The following is a 21,519-nucleotide window of genomic DNA, read 5'->3' as shown; positions in this document are numbered from 1 at the left end:
ATTTGTCATATTCCTTACTTCCCATTGGAACTAGGGATGGTACCGAGACCGAGACTAGTCTCGGTCTCGTCTCGGTCTCGTCTCGAATTATCGAGACGAGACCGAGACCGAGACGGACTTTTATATACCGAGACGAGACCGAGACCGAGACGGACTTTTATATACCGAGACGAGACCGAGACCGAGACATACTTTTAAATACCGAGACGAGACCGAGATCGAGACAGACCTCTATAAATCGAGACGAGACTTAGGTCAGTCTCGAAAGTCTCGGTCTCGTCTCGAATATTGATATTGATAGATACTAAAATTGTCTTCACTCAAAATTTGTTTCGTTGCTGTGTTAGATAATATGATAACGGTTGACTGGTGTACATTGGCGTATTTAGGGGGTAGTTATCGGGCTTAAACCCCTACCGAAGTAAATTTGTGATAATTTTTTGCATTGCACGTATAACGCAAATGTTTCTTACTCGTTCCTCAAACCTCTCCGGAAACAAAATCCACTGCTGATGCAAATAGAATTCTCTCTCTCTCTCTCTCTCTCTCTCTCTCTATATATATATATATATATATATATATATATATATATATATATATATATATATATATATATATATATATCAGCGTTACCCAACCTTTTTCAAGTTGCGGCATACTACGGGTGTAACTTGAAGTCTCGCGGCACACTCATAGATACTATAATTTGTATATATAAAATACCGTGGTATTTTTTTCTGTGATTACTGATCTCACACAGAAGAAAGCTCAATCACGGCTTTTTATGCTTATTTTTTATTCTAATTTAAAACTAGAAAACAATTGCAATGAAATATAGGACTCAGGCTTTTAAAAATATACTTTTTTTTTTCGAAAACTTTATCCAATCTTTTACTAAGAAGGAAGGTCACTTAATAACGAACGAACAAACAAATATATTGCACTTCTAAAACACAAATGTAGGTAATTTGCATGCATGTTTACTTTGTAGAAAAGATTGAATGATATTTTAAAATTTCAAGTTATGAAATAATCTGCAACAACAAAGAAACAATAATGGTCATAACAATGACAAGAAATATTTTTTTATTAGCTGCACAGCTTTAGCAGTTACAGAGTAATGCAGGTACAATAATAAAGTATATTACAATTACAGTAATTTTTTCCATTGTAGGTATTCATAGTAATGCGAAATAGAAATATAAAATTTACAGTTTTTTTTTATATTTTCATTTACATATTTCTTGTCTTGCAATTTGGTTGCTATAGAATTAATAATTTTGTTTCAATTTCCTCGCGGCACACCAGCGGCCCATTCGCGGCACACCGGTTGGGAAACGCTGCTCTCTCTCTCTCTCTCTCTCTCTCTATATATATATATATATATATATATATATATATATATATATATATGGTCGCGGTGCCACCCAGGTTCGCCCTGCATAGGTTCCCGGGGGCCCAACTTTAATTTTAAATGGAAGCAAGGGGTGAGTGGTACCTCGTTCAATAGACCTTGAAAAACTAAAAATCGTTGTGGCAAAAGATCTTTCATATCGAGCACTATGTTCAAAATGGCCGACAAGACATGTTGCCTCTATCAGATACAGTAAAACGTGTAGTACCACTAATATGAAAACGGTTGAACATAAATGAACCGAACAAAAACTCAAATAGAAAATGTCATGTGACATATCGTTTGATATTGTCGCGGAGGCTCCCAGAGCCACCCTTCATGGGGCATCAGGGCGCAACCTCAAAATTGTAAATGGAAACATGGGGTGAGTGATACCTCGTTCAACATATCTTTAAAAACTAAATAGTCCTGTTGCAAAAGATCGTCCATATGGGTCACCGTTTTCAAAATGACCACCAAGACATGGTACCTGTATCAGGTAAAACGTCCAGTATCACTAATATGAAAACACCGAACAAATATTCGAATAGGAAATCACAGAGGGTATTAATCATTCTGTAGCTCGGGAATGTTGCAACAATCGAAAAGATGATTAGAGTGAAAGTGCCATAATGGAAAGGAAGAAATCTAACTCCTAGAAATTTACCCTAACCTCACTCCGTAAGTGAGTGAAGCGGGAAGGATCGGTGAAATTGCAAATGAGAGCCTTAGTTTTTGCAAATTGTATCTACGAAACAAAGTTATTTGAAATGTGTTTTTATAAGAGATAAATGTCTCTGTAATGGGATAAAGTGCGTAAAATTCTTGTTAAATGGTACCTTCCATTTTGATTGCGGGCAATGGTTTGATGCAAAAATGAATCAACTGAAATGCGAAACCAATTTGTCGAACAATGCAATTTTAGAACAATGTTTACAAACGTTGGTTTTGTTCAACAGTCGTCTGCATGATATTGGTTCTCTTCTTTTCTTTCTGTCTGTCTTCTTGCATGTGATAGGATATGAGTTTCACTGAGATGTCCACTGTTACATTCCGAATAACTTTCAACAGTAATTTCAGTTGAGATCCTTAGTAACGAAACGGTACATACTGATGCAGATATGTCCCCAAAATCTTTCACGCATTGCGTTAAATTATCAGGGGCGGGCAAAATGTTGTTAAACTTGAATTTCACCTTATTTCACTTTATTTTTATTCATTATAGTACCAGTCATTTGTACACACAAGTGCTTCAGACAAACCATATCTATTGCAAATAAAAGTGAGGTTCTCATTTGAGATTTTTCCATTCATTCCCGCTTCACCCACTTACGGACAGAGATCGGAAAGATAATTTTCTATCATTTCCCCTTTTGCATCATGTTAATTATACTTTAATAATCTTTTTCTCCGTTGCATTATATTCGAGAAGTGGAATGATAAATACCCTCCTCTGTGCTTTCCTATACGAGTTTTATTCTGTTCATTTATCTCCAACTATTTTCATGTAAGAGGTCTAGTGGTACTGGACGTTTTATCTGATACAGGCACTATGTCTTGGCGGCCATTTTGAAAACGGTGACCCATATGAAAAATGTTTTGATACCATACTGTTTAGTGTTTCAAAATTTATCCAACAACGTATCACTTGACCCATATTTCGGTTCAAAATTTCTAAGTTTGGCCCCCTTGAAAGGCAGCCGTGGGAGTACTGCGAGAGCATTACTCGACGCGCCCCATGCTTTTCCTGTTTCACTTTCTGACTGTTCGTTTATCTCCAACTGTTTTCATATTAGTGGTACTGGACGTTTTATCAGATACAGGCACCATGTCTTGGCGGCCATCTTGAATACGGTGATCAATATGAAAAGTCTTTTGCCACAACGCTTTTTACTTTTTAAAGATCTATGGAACGATACTTTTTAAAGATCTATCTACTCGTCCCATGTTTCCATTCAAAATTTTAAAGTTTGGCCCTGGTACCCCATGAAGGGCGGCCCCGGGAAGCGCCGCGAAAACAACAGTGTGCCCCATGGCATTTCCTATTTGAGTTTCTGTTCGGTTCATTTATGTTCAACCGTTTTCGAGATATCTCCGTGGAAAGATTAAAATGGGCCATTCTATATATATATATATATATATATATATATATATATAGAGAGAGAGAGAGAGAGAGAGAGAGAGAGAGCCGCGGACCCCAGTATATGATCAAAGGAGGGGCTAAGCCATGGTTTGCTGCTTTATCCAGTGTAAAGAAAGTAGGATTGAAACCCATTTTATCCAGTGTATACCTGAGCGTTAAGGGGGGCTATAATCCCTATAGATCTCCTCTATGATCTGCGATATATATATATATTAAAAATGCTGAAATCTTGTAACAAGTTGGGAAATTCTTCTAGATATTCTGCAATATCACTAGATAAACAAGCAATGTTGCTAAAAGCAAAATAAAGTTGTATTTTCTCAAATTGCGCTACGTAAAGTATTACATATTTCTAATTTAGTTATTTAACATGTAAATGGAAATTGTAACTGAAATTAAATGTAACTGATACATTTTCAGTAACACTAGTTGTTCCCCCTAAGCCTTAGGCCTGGTGTACACTTTAGATTAAGACTGTGCTTAATTAAAAGTTTTAATTACACACTAATTACATTTCACTTGCTTTAGTTTGACCACCGATCACCTCATACTCGATCCATACCAAATAGCTATATGCAATTATTCAAGGACTTACAGTTAGTAATACACAGTGTTCACTTTTCTTTTGTTTCGTTTTAGTTTAATGTCCCACAGTTATGCTAGAGCGGCTAAAGGAGACGTGGAGCTAATGATTATAGTGGAATCCGAACCACTTTGGACCTTCAACTTTACCCCTACCGGAAATCGAACTCCAGATCACGCGAATCGAAATCAAGAGTGGCTAGACCAAATGGGGGTTCTCACATTATGTTGATTTAAATAATTCAGTTAGTGTTGTCAGATCCGAAGATTAAAAAGTAGCGTGTCTGTACTCCGAAAGTAGCTAATTCGAACTATTTGTAGCCCAAATACGTAGAAATGAATACTGATGATGCTAATGAAATAATTTAATATGAGCTGAAAAATGTGCTGGACGTACTGCAAGAAGAAATTATGATCGACGGACGAAAACAATTCTAGACTGGACACCACAAGACAAAAACGGCCTAGGAAACCTCCGCATACAAGAAGGTGTGACGAAATCAAGAGCTACTGAGGAGTAACCTGGAAAAGAATTGCCCAAGTTAGATAGTTGTGAAGACTTGGAAAGACCTTCATCCAACAATGAATTGATAATGGTTGATTATGATGATGGTGATGATTTTATTATATCTCAATATCGGAGGTAAACTAAACCAAGTCATAATTTCGTAATTTTACATAAGCGTCAAACTGGTTCCTCAACTAAGACTATATATATAACTTTTACTAGGTAAGGTAGGGTAAAAATGGATCCAAAATTTAATGAGAGTCATAGAGCGAAAAAAATATTTTTGACTATTCAATCCGTCATGTTGCAGCAAAACTACGAAAATTAATATAAAATAAAACTAGAAAGTTAAGAATCACTTCTTTTGGCGAGTGAGAAAAAAATAGATACAGATAACTCGAATTACCTATATACTTATATAATATGTATGTCCATGTTTCGCAAGTAATTTTTAATCAATATAAAATTTCAACGTAATGAACGCAAGATTAGTTTTCTCGAATAAAGATTGCATGCACCGTTGAGAGCTCAGGAATAAGATTAATCTATGTTACGGCACTGGATATGTGCTTACGTATGCATTACGACCTTATGAACTTGTATAAGAAACAGAATGCACTTAAAATGAGACGCGAATTATGCGAAACATCGGACTTTGAATCTAACTTGTTTTGTGATCCAACTTGAGACCTCACAGAGCAAAGATGAGTGTAGTAGCTCCAACCACAAGGTTCAGGACGTTCGTGTTATAAAGTGTTCATTAAACACGGAGATGTGAAACGGTAATAAAGCATTTCATCAATTTGAAACAAAATACGTATATTGTAGTAATAATTTACCCTATTTGTTAAGATAATGAAAGTTATATTCTGTTTTTAAAAATGACAGCCAAAGCAGATTGTATTGAATAATAAATGAGAAATTGTAAAGTTTTAATTTCGATACGATTAAATACATTCGTGCTGCTATGTGCTGCGTTATCCGTTAGGAGGTATTGAACAATTCTGATTCAAAGGAAGGAAATAAACTACTGTATAGTACTGGAGTTAATTTAATAGAGTTTAATTGTATATGCAGTACTGAGGCTATATGAGACAAAGTCTATTGCTGAAAGTGAAATATGGGTTCTATTAGGGTTTCAGGGTGATACACCCACTAATGATTGAACCTGGAATACGAGCATGGAAAGCATTAGCACAAGCAAATTAGCTATGAAGAGGTATACCATACCATAATTTTAATTCAAAATGAAAGGAAAAAATAAGCGGAAACGACAGACTGTACGAGAATAATACTTTTACTGTTTGAATTTCACACTATTTATTTCGAGACTTTCGAGACTTTCGAGACGAGACCGAGACTTGGTACTCGAGACCGAGACCGAGATCGAGACAAGCATCTGTTGACCGAGACGAGACCGAGACCGAGACGGTGATTTTTTACTCGAGACGAGACCGAGACCGAGACCGTTATTTATCAACCGAGACGAGACCGAGACTGTACAAGGTCTCGTCTCGTCTCGTCTCGATACCATCCCTAATTGGAACAGCCTGTTGAACTGAAAACGTTGCTTTTTAATTTAGCGTAGGCGTCTTAGCAGTATGCAGCCCAAACGGCTGGTAAAAAATCTACGATTTTAAATTGAAAACGACCTATTTCCAACTTTCCATTTTCTCGTATCCTTATCCATAACACAATTGACCTATTTTCACAGACTTTTGGTACACCCTGTATCCTGACACAGATATCAATATTCCAAAATTAAATTGATTTACACCTTTTAAAAAATTCGATATTTTGAAAGCTTTTGATACAAGTAGCTTAGATGCAATGGTATTCGCACATTTGACGATATTAAGCGATCATATACTAGATATAAAACTCCTTTCTAGTTATGAGTTCCTTGTTTTACATCCGAAAGACTGCTATAATGATTGAATCTCTTTTTTCTTTTTCTTTTTCTTTTTTAGTTTTCTCTGAGTTACACCAGTTGAATGTTGATCTAATATCTTTAAATATATAGGTCCTGGTAGACTTTCTTTCACTCCACTTTCCTTTGTTGTTAATTTGTCGCCAATTTCCCTAATGTTTTAACTGTAATTTCATTTAAACATGTTTGTGTAGAAATTGTGTTGGTCCATTGTGTGATTATTTCAGGTTCTGGAATTATTGCGTTATATCAGATGTAATCGAACTGCTACACTTTCATTCCATAGCGCTTAGAAAATGGTACCATTGTATCTCGCTTTTTAGAATTCTACAAGTAACGCTCAATACAAAGAAGCAGAGTGGCTCAGTGGTAAAGCTCTTGCCTCTGGTGCGTGGAGTCCTTGGTTCGATTTACAGTCAAATAAGCCTGTGGTGGACAACACCATGTCCATAGGTTTTATCGGGGTACTCCGCTTTCCTCCGAATTTCTCATTCCAACAATTCTTCCATCATCATTCACTTATTTTAATCACAGTCTCCCTCAGGATACAGGGCATAAGGGCCGCGGTGGCTCAGTGATAGATCCTTATCTCTGGTACATGGGGTCCTTGGTTCGATCCCAGCTCGCACTAAGAAAGTAAGTTTTGTGCTGGACAAATACTGTGTGCGTGGGTTTTGTCAGGGTTCCTCGTTTCCTCTCACTTTCTTCATTCCACCATCTCATTCATTTCTCATCATCACCATCTGCTTTAGCCTTTTCGGCATAATTGTGGGACGTAAAACTTAGAGATTTCATATAATTTCATTTCATTTAGATCAATAGAGTAGATTTCAAAACGCTCATTAAGTGTTTAACGATTGATATATACAATTTAATGCGCTATATATAGAACTATTTCCAGTAAATTAAGTCCTGATAAATAAAGGAATTTTATCAATTAAAATTAGTATTTTTTCTTACTATGTAAGTTTTCGAGTGACAAACTTGTAGGGTAAACAGTTGCACTTCCTTTAATGAGTCCTCTCTTATTCCTACGTGAAAGAAAATAATTGTGTGAGGTCGACTCCTGCAACACTGATTATGTAAATATCGATATTTCGAGAAAATAGCTTCTTTACAAATTGTCCTGTAACTTATACAACTTGACTAATGGACGTGTGAGAATGGTTGCATATTACTAGGCGTTATTCAACTCTATTGACATCTATGGTAGAAGTGTTTTTCTCGGCGATTGTTTCTCTGCAATTGGCGATTGTGATAGGCTGCTTAGTTTTTTTTCCTAACCTGTCCACCATTAGTGCATGCGAAATTTGGGTAGGGGAGGAATGGTGTTCATCTTGTTAACGATTAGCATTGCCCATGAGACGTGCTTTGGGGCTGTTTCGTCTCAAAAAGGAAGAGGCGTGAACGTGCTGTCTCGTTTCGGAAAGTATACGGTATAGGTCTATGTTTCTATTGGAAGCGCTATGCCTCGTTTTGTACCTTGTCACAATAAATTTTATCTTGTCATATGTCGTGGGGAACACTATTAACAGTCGCTTCTCTCCAGTTAGCAAGCCTACGTCTCACTTCGGAGATGATGTGTTTTAACGTAATTAGATTGCAAGGCGGCTGGGCGCTGTATTATTTTCTCGTGAAAGCAAAACTTAAATCATGTAACCGTTAGTGCTTTAGAACAATTGGCTTTAATGAATTAAATATTGAATGAATACCAGGGGCGGATCTAGGACGGACTTCTGGGAGGGCAGTGGGTTGTAATACTGCTACTTAGAGCTACTTTTAAGAGCTCCAAACTCTGGGATGGGGTTTATTTATATATAAAATAAAGTTTCGTCTTCTGGGGGGGTCGATCGCACCCCTGGATCCGCCACTGATGAATACTGTAAATATGGTGTATATGGAGGGAGACGAAGAGAGCTAAGCAATACAGTGACTCATATCTGATACACTGTAAAAAAAAAAAAAATTACCATTTAAACACTTTTAGTACAAATGTTGAGGTGCAAAACTGATGAAATAGTGTTTATAAAGTGTGCTTCACGTGTCCAAAAGCGTTAACTCTCAAGAAAACAATATCTAGTATAACATATTTAAAATACTTCTTCTCGGCAAACAGTTCGGAAACAAAGTAATGGCACATTTCGCAAATATATCTTAGACATAGTTGGAAAACACAGTATCCAAAAGGGGTGAATACGTGCAATCTGAAGGTGCTCAAAGAGTGTCGGTAATGTGTATAGTGTCCTACACTACAAAACATACATAAACTACTTTTAGACACAATTGGACATTGTGCACACTGCCGACACTTCTTTGAACACCTCCAGAGTACATATATTCACCCCTTTTACATTCTGTGTTGTCCAAGTATATCCCAGGTATATGTACAAAATATGTAAAATGTATGTCACCACTTTGTTTTCGAACTGTTTGCGGAGAAGTGTTTTAAATCATCCTATATACTGCCTGGTTTTAGAGAAGAAACGCTTTTGGACACACAAAGAACACTTTATAAATACTGTTTCATCAATTTTCCTTCAACATCTGTACTAAAAGTGTTTAAATAGTGTTTTATTTTTATAGTGTGCTGTTGAAATTTACTACAAAATACATATTTTCAAATAGTAATATTTGAGATCAGATCAACTGTGTTTAGTTTTAACTTGAGAATTAGACAGGGAGCCGTGGTTCTACTTCTAAAATTGGTGCGGAGGCTTCAGGCGTCATTCTGAATTTAATCCCTGTCTTATGCCCCTCACCTCCCAAAAGTAAATAAGATCTACTTATACTTGGGTGACACTATACTGGCGAGGTTTTGGAAGGGTTTTCAGGACTAATTTGCTTGCAGAGGCGGCTCAAGAGGGAAGTCACACCAGTAAAAAAAAGTAATAAAATGTTATTGCTTTGAACGGAAGAAAACTAACTTAATACATTAAATATTACGTAAAACAATTAGCACATTAAATGCCTTTTCTCCTCTTATTTTCAAGTAATAATGCTTTAATTTTTACTAGTGTGACTTCCCTAAACAGACGCCTCTGCTAGCATACATATATTTTAGAAAGTTGAGACTGTTTCATTTATAATGGAACTCAGTATCAAATACGTTCTGCAGGTATATCTTTTTTGCACATTTCCGAGTGACTTACGTAGTGAAAACACATTTGTCAATTATGAAGAAGAAACCAATGTGCTATAAACAAATCGACTTTCGAGCTGTTTTTCATCTCAAGCTCAACTTCTTTTAAATTTAGAAAAAAAAGCTGCTGCAGTTTTAAAAAAGAAATTTTAAAAAAGGACCATATTTCACTCAAAGCATAGGCCCAATTTCGATGTCAAACTTTTTTTTTAAAGATACATATTTTTCCATGGCACTTCCTACCGACTTCTTTGGACTGTTATAAGAACTATTATCTGATCGTTTTTCGCTCTATGTATGTTCTCTTCCCCTCTCTTTTTGGGTTTTTCCCTTCATGTCGCCCCTTCGATATCCGTCCGGATTCAATGCCAAAGCACGAGTGAGGTGATACGGTCTACACGATGCTATTTTTAGAGAACACACACCACACACTACTACGCATCTTCTCTGATACCACTAGTTGGCGCTGGAATCGCACGACCGAAACTGTATAAATATATACACACACACACACATTTATACGGAAATGTTTGCTCATAAGGAAGTTTAAAAAAGTGATCACAACACAATTTTTTCCCCCTTCTTATACAGTGACGTTGCTGGTATTTTTCAAGTTATTTGATACTTTTTTTCTCTCTAAAGGCTTTATATTTAGAACTTTAAAAAAAAAAGACACATTTGTGACGTATTTATGATAGATTTAAAAATATATATAATAACGTGCTCTATTACTTTTTTTAAAAAATTACACGTTTATCACAAATTTCCCCATCATGATGATAAGAGATGTCGCGAAATAAAACTGTATACTGTCCAACAAACTGATATGTCATTCTATAAACTTAACACAACCATATATAATATTATTTTAATCGAAATTATGAACGCTTCGATACACAAAGAAACTGGCTGATTATTTTGAATTTTAGCATCGGAAGGTTCTTCTTGTTTATAAATACGCAAAAATGTATTTTTTGTATGTGACATTATATTGGTAATTTTCTTTTCGGATGCTGAACACAAAATACAAAGGAATAATCCTTTAAAACAACCAAATAACATTTTTTGTGATAATTAATTGAAATAACTGTCGCGAAGTACATTTCAAGATCAGCTGGATATCACGCAGTATCGGAAAAACAAATGAAGTGAGCCCGGTGCTGTATGGGATACGACGAGCTCAGAGGGGTGAAGCGGGGAAAGGTGAACCGTCCCAGCAGTACATGCGGCCGGATTACTTAGTGATTTGGGGAGCGATTGAAGGACGATGGCTATTGTTTTTGTTCACTCCACACATGTCGTCAGCTTCCATCTTGTGGCAAAAAGAAGCAAAAATACTGAATACATACCTATACGAAGCTTTCCCGACGCCACACAAACACAAATCGGAAGGACACAAAAACAAAACTGACGAACAGGAATCGAGAGAAAAGTCTGCTACTCATGACGCGCCCACAAGTATCTTTCGCGTCGCCCTTTCTCAACGCATTTCTCCCCTCCCAAAGCAGTATCTTCGCACAGGAACTACATTACATCTGTTTCTAGTAATGCATGTCGCCCGTCGAAACACAAATCAGCTCAGAATAAGTGTCATTTCTTGTATTTTGCGACCCCGGTTGGGAACCTAGCAATAAAGTCACTCATGATTATGACGTAGTACCGCCATATTAATTTGAGGCGGGAAATACGAGGTTTGCCGAAGTGTCGCAAGGGGGCGTTGTTACTTGGCTAGCTCATGTAAACTTCTCGACAGGAAGAAATGCGCTTATGACAACGGTTGACAAAACAGAAGAAAAAAAGAACGACTTCGTTATTGCATGGGCGTGCCAGGAAAAGCTACTTCGTTTGTTTTGCTTACAATATCAGGTGTATTTTGTCGTTTTCTAAATATACAGAGGAATAACATATTTCTGTAACACGGCAGCGTAGATAGAAATTCTTGGAGAAAACGTTTTAAGGAAATCTTCTGTTTCTTATGAATGAAATTACTGCTATCGTTATTATATTTAATTTCAATAACAACTTAGACCAACATCATTAAAAGTAGAAAAATAAAGTGAAATATTTCAGTCTAACCGTTCTACGATCATGTCCTTTAGGCTAAGAGAGACGATGGTTAAGACAAGTGAATGATGATGGTAGAATTAATGGAATGATAAAATGGGAGTACCTCGCGGAAAACCCACGAAAACGATGTTGTTTAATATAAACTGACGTGGCCGGAGATCGAACCAGGGACCCTACCAGAGGTAAACCCCTTCTTCATTAAAAGTATATACCCTAAATAAAAAAAGAAAGAAGCCAATACAAGAAGCTCGATTAGGGTTGCTAATTGGCCGATATTCTGCCGGTGGACCAACTATTTTTAACAAGCTCAACTATATATATTTCAAGGTATAAAATGTTATATATATATATATATATATATATATATATATATATATATATTTAATCTGTTTTGAAGATTATGATAGGGTGCAGGAAATTTTATTTTTCAGAGTTGGCAACCCAAAGGACGGTTGATTCATTGATCTGGGTGCGACGCCTCTTTATAGCAACCAAGACTATATGAGATGAGAGACCTCCAGCCGAACCGAACCCGGTGCCATCTTGGTTACCAAATGTCCTCTTTTCCCCGGGCATGTCACTTTTTCTTTTCTTCCTGGAAAATGCGTACGAGAGCTTTTTTAAAATATAGTAACATCTTAAGGTTTTAAAAGAAAAAAAAAATATCTGGAAAGTATTATTTACTACGAGTAACTTCTTAAATGAGTTGACACTACTGTCAAACGCAAGCAGTAGCTTGTTTAAACTATTAGGTTTACTGATTTTCTGTTTGTTTGTTGTTTTTTTTTTCAAAGCATGTACCGGTACTTACTTTATGCTTTTTATTTATAAAGTTTTCGTTAATTTAAAATATGTGTTTCAGTCAAAAATTATTGTCGCATGTATCTCCCCGGTACGTTTCAAAGGAAGCAATAGTGAACATATTTTGGATAGTTTGTAGAAAATAGATTTGATCGCTATTCAACGTACACTGTAAAAAATAAAACATGATTTAAACAGTTTTAGTACAGGTATTGGACGGAAAAGTGATGAAATAGTGTTTATAAAATGTGCTTTGCGTGTCCAAAGGTGTTAATTCTCAAAAATCAGGAGGCTCATTTACACATTACCGACACTCTTTGAACACCTCCAGATGACATATATTCGCCACTGTGTTGTCCAAGTATGTACAAAATGTATGATATCACTTTGTTTTCGAACTGTTTGCCAAGAAGAAGTGTTTTATTAAATATGTCACTAAATAGTAAGACTATCTATGGCTTTGGATTGATTATTTTAACAAAATAAACACTGACCAAAGCTTAAAACACACTTTATTTTAAATTATAATAACGGTTTCGGTTATCTAACATATCCTTCTTCAGACAATATCGAAAATAAATGAAAATATAGACATATATATAGTCATTGTTATGACAATGTTTAAATTCTTTAACAATCATATACAGTATATATATATATATATATATATATATATATATATATATATATATATATATATATATATATATATATATATATATATATATATATATATATATATTCATTGTTATCAAAACATTTAAATTCTTTTAACAGACATGTATATAGTTATTTTTGTACTTTATTCCTCTTATTTCCTGACGCCTTCAATAAAGAAGAAGAATAGAAAAGGAACTAAAAAGATTAACGAAGAGGAAGAAGGAATCATCTACAGGGTATGGTGTAAGGACTGCGATATTTCATATATAGGAGAAACAGGAAAGAGAGTGAAAGAAAGATTAAAAGAACATGAAGATGATGTTAGGAGGAAGAAAGATACCAATGTCATATATAAACATGTTAAGGAAACGAATCCCAGAATTAATTGGGATAAGACGGAAGTATTGGAGATGGAGAAAAGAATGATAATAAGGAAGTGGAAAGAAGCAGATTGGATGAAGAAGGTAGGAAGAGATAAACTGATGAACTGGACAGAGGGCTTACTTATTAATGAATTATGGTAAGGAAGTTTGGATAGCATAGACAAGAAGAAAAAAAAAAGACCCTTATAAGAACCAAAAATGGCGGAACGTGATTAGTTGGAAAGTTAACAAGGAGTTTTAAGGGATTGGCTGAAGGCCTGAGCAAATAGGAAGGAAAAGAAAGTACAACAATAACTATATATATGTCTGTTAAAAGAAATTTAAATGTTTTGATAACAATATATATATATATATATATATATATATATATATATATATATATATATATATATATATATATATATATATATATATATACACTGTATATGACTGTTAAAGAATTTAAACTTTGTCATAACAATGACTATATATATGTCTATATTTTCATTTATTTTTGACATTGTTTGAAGAAGGATATGTTAGATATCCGAATCCGTTATTATAATTTAAAATAATGTGTGTTTTAAGCTTTGGCCAGTGTTTATTTTGTTAAAATGTCAATAGATATTCTTTTTAGAAAAGTAACATTTTTGGACACGCGAAGCACACTTTACAAACACACATTTGATATATTTCACCCCTCAACATCTGCACTAAATGTGTTTCAATAGTGTTTTATTTTAGTTTATACAGTGTATTATTTTTAAAAATTAACGCTTTTGGACACGCGAAACATACTTTAAAAACAATATTTTATCAATTTTCTTCTCGAAAGCTGTTCTAAAAGTGTTTAAATAATGTTTCATTTTTCTACAGTGTAACAGTTGTTAATAGGAAGTGCCCAAAGAGTGATCAAATGTGCTTGAATTTCTGATGTGTTCAATAAGGATACTGGTAGAAATTACTTTATTATATTCACTTACGAGGAAACCGATTTAAGTGTGACAGGAAATTTTGAACGAATTTATACGCAAACGAAGTGTTTTAGTGTACAATGAAACCCATTAGAGGGAAAAATCCTCGATCTCAACCGTTCCAGAAATATACAGGTATATGGCTAAGGGCAAAACTGGTGCTCCGGTATTTTGCGAATTTTTGAATATGTAGCGATAGTGCAAGTAAAAGAGACTTTTAAAAATGGAGAATTTCTTCATCCACGGAACTTTAGTAATGCATCGCCTTAGACATGAGGACTACAAAACCGAAAATTCCTTAAAAAATTCAAGGGGAAGAATGTTTTGGAAGGGGAAGGTGAAAATAACACAGTTTCATTGTTGCCTGAAATAGGCGTGTAAGGTATCTATGTTTAGGTTTCTTGGTACGCTGAATCTAATAAAAGCGTCATCAGGTCAAACAGAATAAAAAAATGTAAAAATGATGGCCATCCGAACTTTCTACACATTTATAATTTCTACAATTAGTAATTGATCGGACCCTTTGCCCAGAATATGACCCTGTATTTTTGTTCACATAATAACGTTCCTGTTCCTTTGGAAATAGAATTAATACATTTTCATATCACATTTTCTTATTTTCTACGAATTGAAGACATGATATATTAGCAAGTAATATTATACAATTTTATACTTCGTGTCAATGGTGTTTGTTATCCCTCATAGCCCCTTCTTTTTCCGGCCACGGGTAAAAAGCCACGCCACTCACCTCAACATTCAACACCACTTTTATTCGTTCTAGCGCATCTTTCGTAAAGTTTAAACACAATTTCCAAACATATTCACTCGCAACATAATTGAAAATCCACAAAATATCACAACACCAGCGTTCTCCTTACACCTCTATATCTCCGGAACGGTTGAAGTTGAGGGTTTTTTCCTCTAATGGAATTCATTGTTCACAAAAGCACTTCGATTGCGCATAAACTCGTCCATAATTTCGTGTCACACTTGGTTCAGTTTCCTTGTTAGTTATCTCTTTCATTTTACATTACTTGTTGATGTTAATTATTGATAATATTTCGCATGCGTTTGAAATTTTCTACTACTCTCCAATAATAGTTTTTCCCTGGATGGCAAAGACAAACGTAAAGAAAGAAATTAGTTGGAATGGTTAATCTGCCAAATAAGAGTTAGTTGTGCTAGCTATTTAAAAAAGAAAAACAAAAACTTATTAACCAAATGGTTCCAGTTAGTTTATTTTCCTAATTATTATCCTTTTCATGAGTTCATCTTTTATACTTTTAAAGTATACTATGTATAAGTGTCGGAACTCTTGTGGAATGGCTTTATCCGTCCGTTCGTCTGTCGATAGGTATCAGAACAAAAACAGTAAAAGATATGGAGTATCAGAACAAAAACAGTAAAAGATATGGAGTATCAGAACAAAACAGTAAAAGATATGGAGTATCAGAACAAAAACAGTAAAAGATATGGAGTATCAGAACAAAAACAGTAAAAGATATGGAGTATCAGAACAAAAACAGTAAAAGATATGGAGTATCAGAACAAAAACAGTAAAAGATATGGAGTATCAGAACAAAAACAGTAAAAGATATGGAGTATCAGAACAAAAACAGTAAAAGATATGGAGTATCAGAACAAAAACAGTAAAAGATATGGAGTATCAGAACAAAAACAGTAAAAGATATGGAGTATCAGAACAAAAACAGTAAAAGATATGGAATATCAGAACAAAAACAGTAAAAGATATGGAGTATCAGAACAAAAACAGTAAAAGATATGGAGTATCAGAACAAAAGCAGTAAAAGATATGGAGTATCAGAACAAAAACAGTAAAAGATATGGAGTATCAGAACAAAAACAGTAAAAGATATGGAGAAGAGACTTTTTGCAATCGATTAAGTGTAAACAATAGGTTATATCCATCTCCTATGTTAACCATCTTTTCAAATCGAAAGCGACAGAAGTCAACCATTTCCGGTTTCAACGTTTATCGCCGTATTACATGCAAAATCGTGTTGTCTAGTTCACTACGTTTCTGCTTTTCGAATATTTTTATTTGGTTTGAAAATATTACAGGAAAAACTAAAATTAGCGGTAGTTACCACTGGCACGTAACAATCTTCAGAAGTGGTAAATGTGATTTATTTTCGTGATTTTCCACGTTGCTTTCTCTGCTTGGAGTGATTCTCTGACTATTTTCTTTAATTCACTGTGATGTTCACAGACTCGTATGCAAACTGTTAAAGAAGTTACAATTTAATTAATATGTTTTTTTTAAATGTTTACTTTAGTTTAATCAATTACATTTTCAGGACTTAACTTGTAATTGATAATCGTTAAAACATTCGTAAAGATTAAAAACAATTAATCGTTAATTTTTTTTCAGAAACCATGTTAAATGTAAATTTCTTAATTTTATGATGTTTTAACTTTACTGTTTATGAATTATCAGTTTTGTTTGAAAATAATGACTTTTCGTAATAATGGACTAATAATTCCTATTTCCGTAACTTTATCCATTAAATTTTACATTAGCTTTCACAACTCAAGAATAATTGTCATTACACTAGTAAAAATGTTTACAGTAAAGCCCCAATTATCCACGCAATTGGGTGGCAAGGGCACCAAGGATTCATTCCCGTTCTGCCTAATTCTCATTCTGCCTAAAGACCCTGCAGCACGTTGTAGAAAATAGTTTCAATGATCTTATCTTTAGGCAGAACAGGAATTCCCGTTCTGCCTAATTCCCATTCCCATTTTGCCTAATTTTTGAAGACAGGTAATTTTATGCAAGAGGGGTTTTTAGGGAAATGCAGCACCGAAATGCTTGACTTCTAACTTGTTTTTATGCAGCTCATGCATATAATGACTGTAAAAACGAGGACGGGAACAAATTCCAAGCCGTCAAAATGAAAGGAAAATTTTGACGAGACGAACAAAATCCAAAGGATTGAATCATGGGAGTACCGTATATATTGGATATACCAGTGCACGACCTAGATGATTATTTTTTCTTCAATTGTCAAATACTCTAAAATGATATCTCTAATTTTTCAATTTACTGAAATCACTTTTTTCTTTTTTTCAATACTGAAAACCCAATAAAATGTAAAAAATGCCATAATAAAAGGGCAGATTTATTTTAATTACTTTCACACACATGCATATGAAAAGTTCTTGGTGCTCCTATTTATAGTACGTTTAATACATTTAGGATATTATTGTAAGACCATTCATTTTAATTACTAAAAGCAACTGTGGTGTTATTTGATTATTTTAAAATTTCATTCTTATGAAGTAGCATATAGCAGTCTTTTGTTTTGAATTTTGTATAAATATTTATTTATTTTAATACTGAAATACTGATCAAGATCAAAGCAAAGAGATCTTTATTTTTAGCAAATATCAAAATGTGAAATATATATATGCTTAGTATAACAGCGTTACGTGTTTTATTGGGTTTTTGGATTTTTTTTAAAATGTTATTTCAATAAAGTGAAAAATCACACATAACATTTTAAATGAATGACAGTTGAAAAAAGCAATCATCCTCTTATTAGGCTGCACCTATGATTTTGTCCCATGAATTTTGCCCGTTTTGTCAGAATTTTCTTTGGGGTTTGTCCTCTTGGATTTTGTCCTCCATTCGTAATAATTTGTTTAGTAATTGTAACAGATCCTGTAAGAATAACTATTGTCTCAAGTTTCATCATAAATTTTAGATGTTATTCTACTTTAAATGTTGTTCTTCTCGGAAAAATGACAAGGATACAGTTCCGTTATTAGCAGTATTATTCACATCTACTTTAGTAAACATGAAGTATTTTTTTTTAATACCTGTAGGGAAATGGAAAATTGATTGACTCAGTTGTAAGAAAGCCGTATAACATTGTAACTGAAAAGAACACGGAACAAACTTACTTCGGTCTAATATCAAGTCATTTCACAACAAAAGTTCACTCGGTTTTCCAATAATTTATATCCAGCATGTTAAGGCTCGCAGTATTTAAACGGTATACAGTTTACATCTTCAAGTGTAATATGTTGTGAGGAAAAGTATATTACTTTAAATTTTAAAAAAGTAGGTTACTGCTAGCGTCCTAAAAGTTAAGCGGAGACTTAGTTAACTATAAACTCTTCGTGGGTGGAGGCAGGTGGCAGGGAAGGCATAAGTATTCTGAATGGAGACTCAGGTAACATCTATCTGAATAGTAGTCGAAATAGGTGCATATGTTATACTTGTTTAAGTGGCCTCCGAAAAGAAAGTGATATTCTTTAGTGATGGTTTCTGAATGTTACTAAGAATTTCTACGTGTTTAAAGTGCTGGCAAGCTATAAATTGTGAAGTGGAGTTTTGTATTGAAAAACTTTATAGCAATCCAAGAAGTTGTATGTGGTTACAACGATTTGTCTATTTAACACGTGTGTAAGGTATTTTCTGAAAGATTTCGGAGTCACATGTGGTGCTTGCTATTCTTTATTATAAGTTCCAGTAATGGTTTACTGAAATGGACTACTGGTAAGCAGCATATATATATTATATTTTGTTCAACTTAATTCTGAAATAAGAAAATGAACATTCAGAAGTTAAATCGGAAATGATAGAATGCGAATGTTGTCTAGTAGTTATAATGTGGAAAGAACCTTTCTAGAACTTGTATTGCTTTCAGTCCTATTGTGAAAGACTGTGTAATGTTTGAACTTTCTGCGCTAAAGTGATCATTAAAATATATCTTAATTAATAAAAAAAAAAAAAAAAAACTTCTTCAATACACAACTCCACTTCACAATTTATAGCTTGCCAGCACTTTAAACACGTAGAAATTCTTAGTAACATTCAGAAACCATCACTAAAGAATATCACTTTCTTTTCGGAGGCCACTTAAACAAGTATAACATATGCACCTATTTCGACTACTATTCAGATAGATGTTACCTGAGTCTCCATTCAGAATACTTATGCCTTCCCTGCCACCTGCCTCCACCCACGAAGAGTTTATAGTTAACTAAGTCTCCGCTTAACTTTTAGGGCGCTAGCAGTAACCTAGTTTTTTTTTTAAAAAAAAAGTAATATGCTTTTCCTCACAACATATTACACAAGATATGTTTGGTCATATATTAAGCAAACAATGCAAGAGGATGCATAAGGCGGCCCTTAAGAAAGAGTCCTGGTCTTCTACATCACAACTCTTTTTTCGGCATCACCTGATCGGCTTATTTGTCTTCTATAAATAGCAACAATACAAAATATTAGTATCACATATTGAAATACTTGTCTTTTTGTAGAGTTTCAATTAAAGGTCAGTTAATCGGGGAGGGAAAGGAATTTATGAGATTGTTTCAATTTGGTCCTTTTGAAGGTGAAAGGCTGGAATTACGCGTAATAGACTTGGTGGCTTACGTCGATGCGCTTATATGCTGTTTACATTTAGAACAGTGATGATGAGATCTTGTTTTAAACTGTAAACCCATTGTCTATATTGATGATATGTGATATTTGCGTTGACAATATAAGTATAGATGAAAGATTGTATGTAGCATAGAATCATGTATAGAAGACAAATTACCTGATCAGGTGATACCCAAAAAGGAGTTGTGAGGTAAAAGATAAAGGCACTTTTTTGACGGGGGAGGCTGCCTTCTACATCCTCTTGCATTGATTGTGGAATATATGGTCAAACATGTCTTAAGAATGTGAACTGTGACACCTTTTAAGTACCGCAAGCCTTAGTCCATTAGAAACTTGAAGAATAGCATTTTGTTGTGAAATGACTTGATATTAGACAGAAGTAAGTTTGTTTTACGTTCTTTTCAATTACAATGTCAAATGGTTTTCTTGCAACTGAGTCAACAAGTTTTCCATTTTTCCTGCAGGTGTTTTAAAAAAGAATTCAAATTCATCTTTACTAAAATAAATGTGAATAACACTGCTAATACAGAACTGTATCTTACACGGAATGTACTTGAACCTGAACCCACAAAGTGGGGGTGATGTATATATTTTCTAAAAGTTTGAGTAAAGGTAAGATCAAAACCAAAATTGGAGAGCTCTCAAGAATTCCGCTTGAGGGCAGCACGTTACTCATTTTTATTAACACCTTTAAGCGTGTCTTAAAGTCCGTTACAACTACGAAAAGTCTGAAACGGTGGGACAAATATGAAAACAGAAAAACATGTCTTTCACCATCATTAGACTTGTTTCCTCTTCTTTCACTTAACATAAACTTTCATACGATACTCAATTTGAACCCCTTCCTATTTCAACATTTTGAGTTTGACCCCCTTCTGGGACCCTGGAACATTTTTTTTTTTACTTTGAATTATTGTACTTTTGAAATAATGATATATCCGTGTTTTTGTTTCTACACCTATTCCACCGTTTTGAGATACAAACGAGTGGCCAAAGACTTTGCAATGAAGATTGTGTTGATATTTTGACCCACCGCTATTTTGCACAGGCTTATCGTAGAGAGTCGAGACTTGATTTATCTTCTTTTATTTAACATCTACTTTCATATGATGTGCAAGTTGGCTCCCCTTTCCATTTAAACATTTTGAGTGGACCCCCTCTGGGACTCTGCGGAGGACCCTGGGACAATTTATTTTACTTTGATACGTTATACTTTTGAAATAATGAAAGACATGTTTTTCTGTTTTCATATCTGTCTCACCGTTTCAGACTCTTCGGGGTTGCAACGGACTTTAAGACACGCTTAAAGGTGTTAACAAAAATGAGTAACGTTCTGCCCTCAAGCGAAATTCTTGAGACCTCCCCAATTTTAGTAACTGGTTTTGATCTTACCTTGACTCAAGCTTTCATTAAATATATACATCACCCCCACTTTGGGGTTCAGGTTCAAGTTCATCCCGTGTCAGTTATTTTTCGGAGAAAACAAGTAGAATAACATGTAAAATTTATGATGAAACTTGAAGGATTGGTTATTCTCCTTACAG

General features: G+C 34.5%; 1 long non-coding RNA gene across 1 annotated transcript in view; it reads right to left on the bottom strand.

The window, feature by feature from the left end:
- The window catches only part of LOC145684586 (uncharacterized), a 1,210,652-nt gene extending 1,199,550 nt beyond the window's left edge, over window positions 1-11,102 (bottom strand). Inside the window, exon 1 of the long non-coding RNA XR_014131326.1 lies at window positions 11,045-11,102. This is a non-coding gene — a long non-coding RNA (uncharacterized LOC145684586). The remainder of the gene's footprint in view (window positions 1-11,044) is intronic.
- Window positions 11,103-21,519: the final 10,417 nt, after the last annotated feature.

This window comes from Thermobia domestica, chromosome 5, assembly GCF_964235325.1.
Source record: "Thermobia domestica chromosome 5, izTheDome1.hap1.1, whole genome shotgun sequence".
Taxonomy (NCBI): domain Eukaryota; kingdom Metazoa; phylum Arthropoda; class Insecta; order Zygentoma; family Lepismatidae; genus Thermobia; species Thermobia domestica.
Note: the sequence above shows the minus strand (reverse complement) of the source record. Positions and strands in the feature narration are given on the sequence as shown.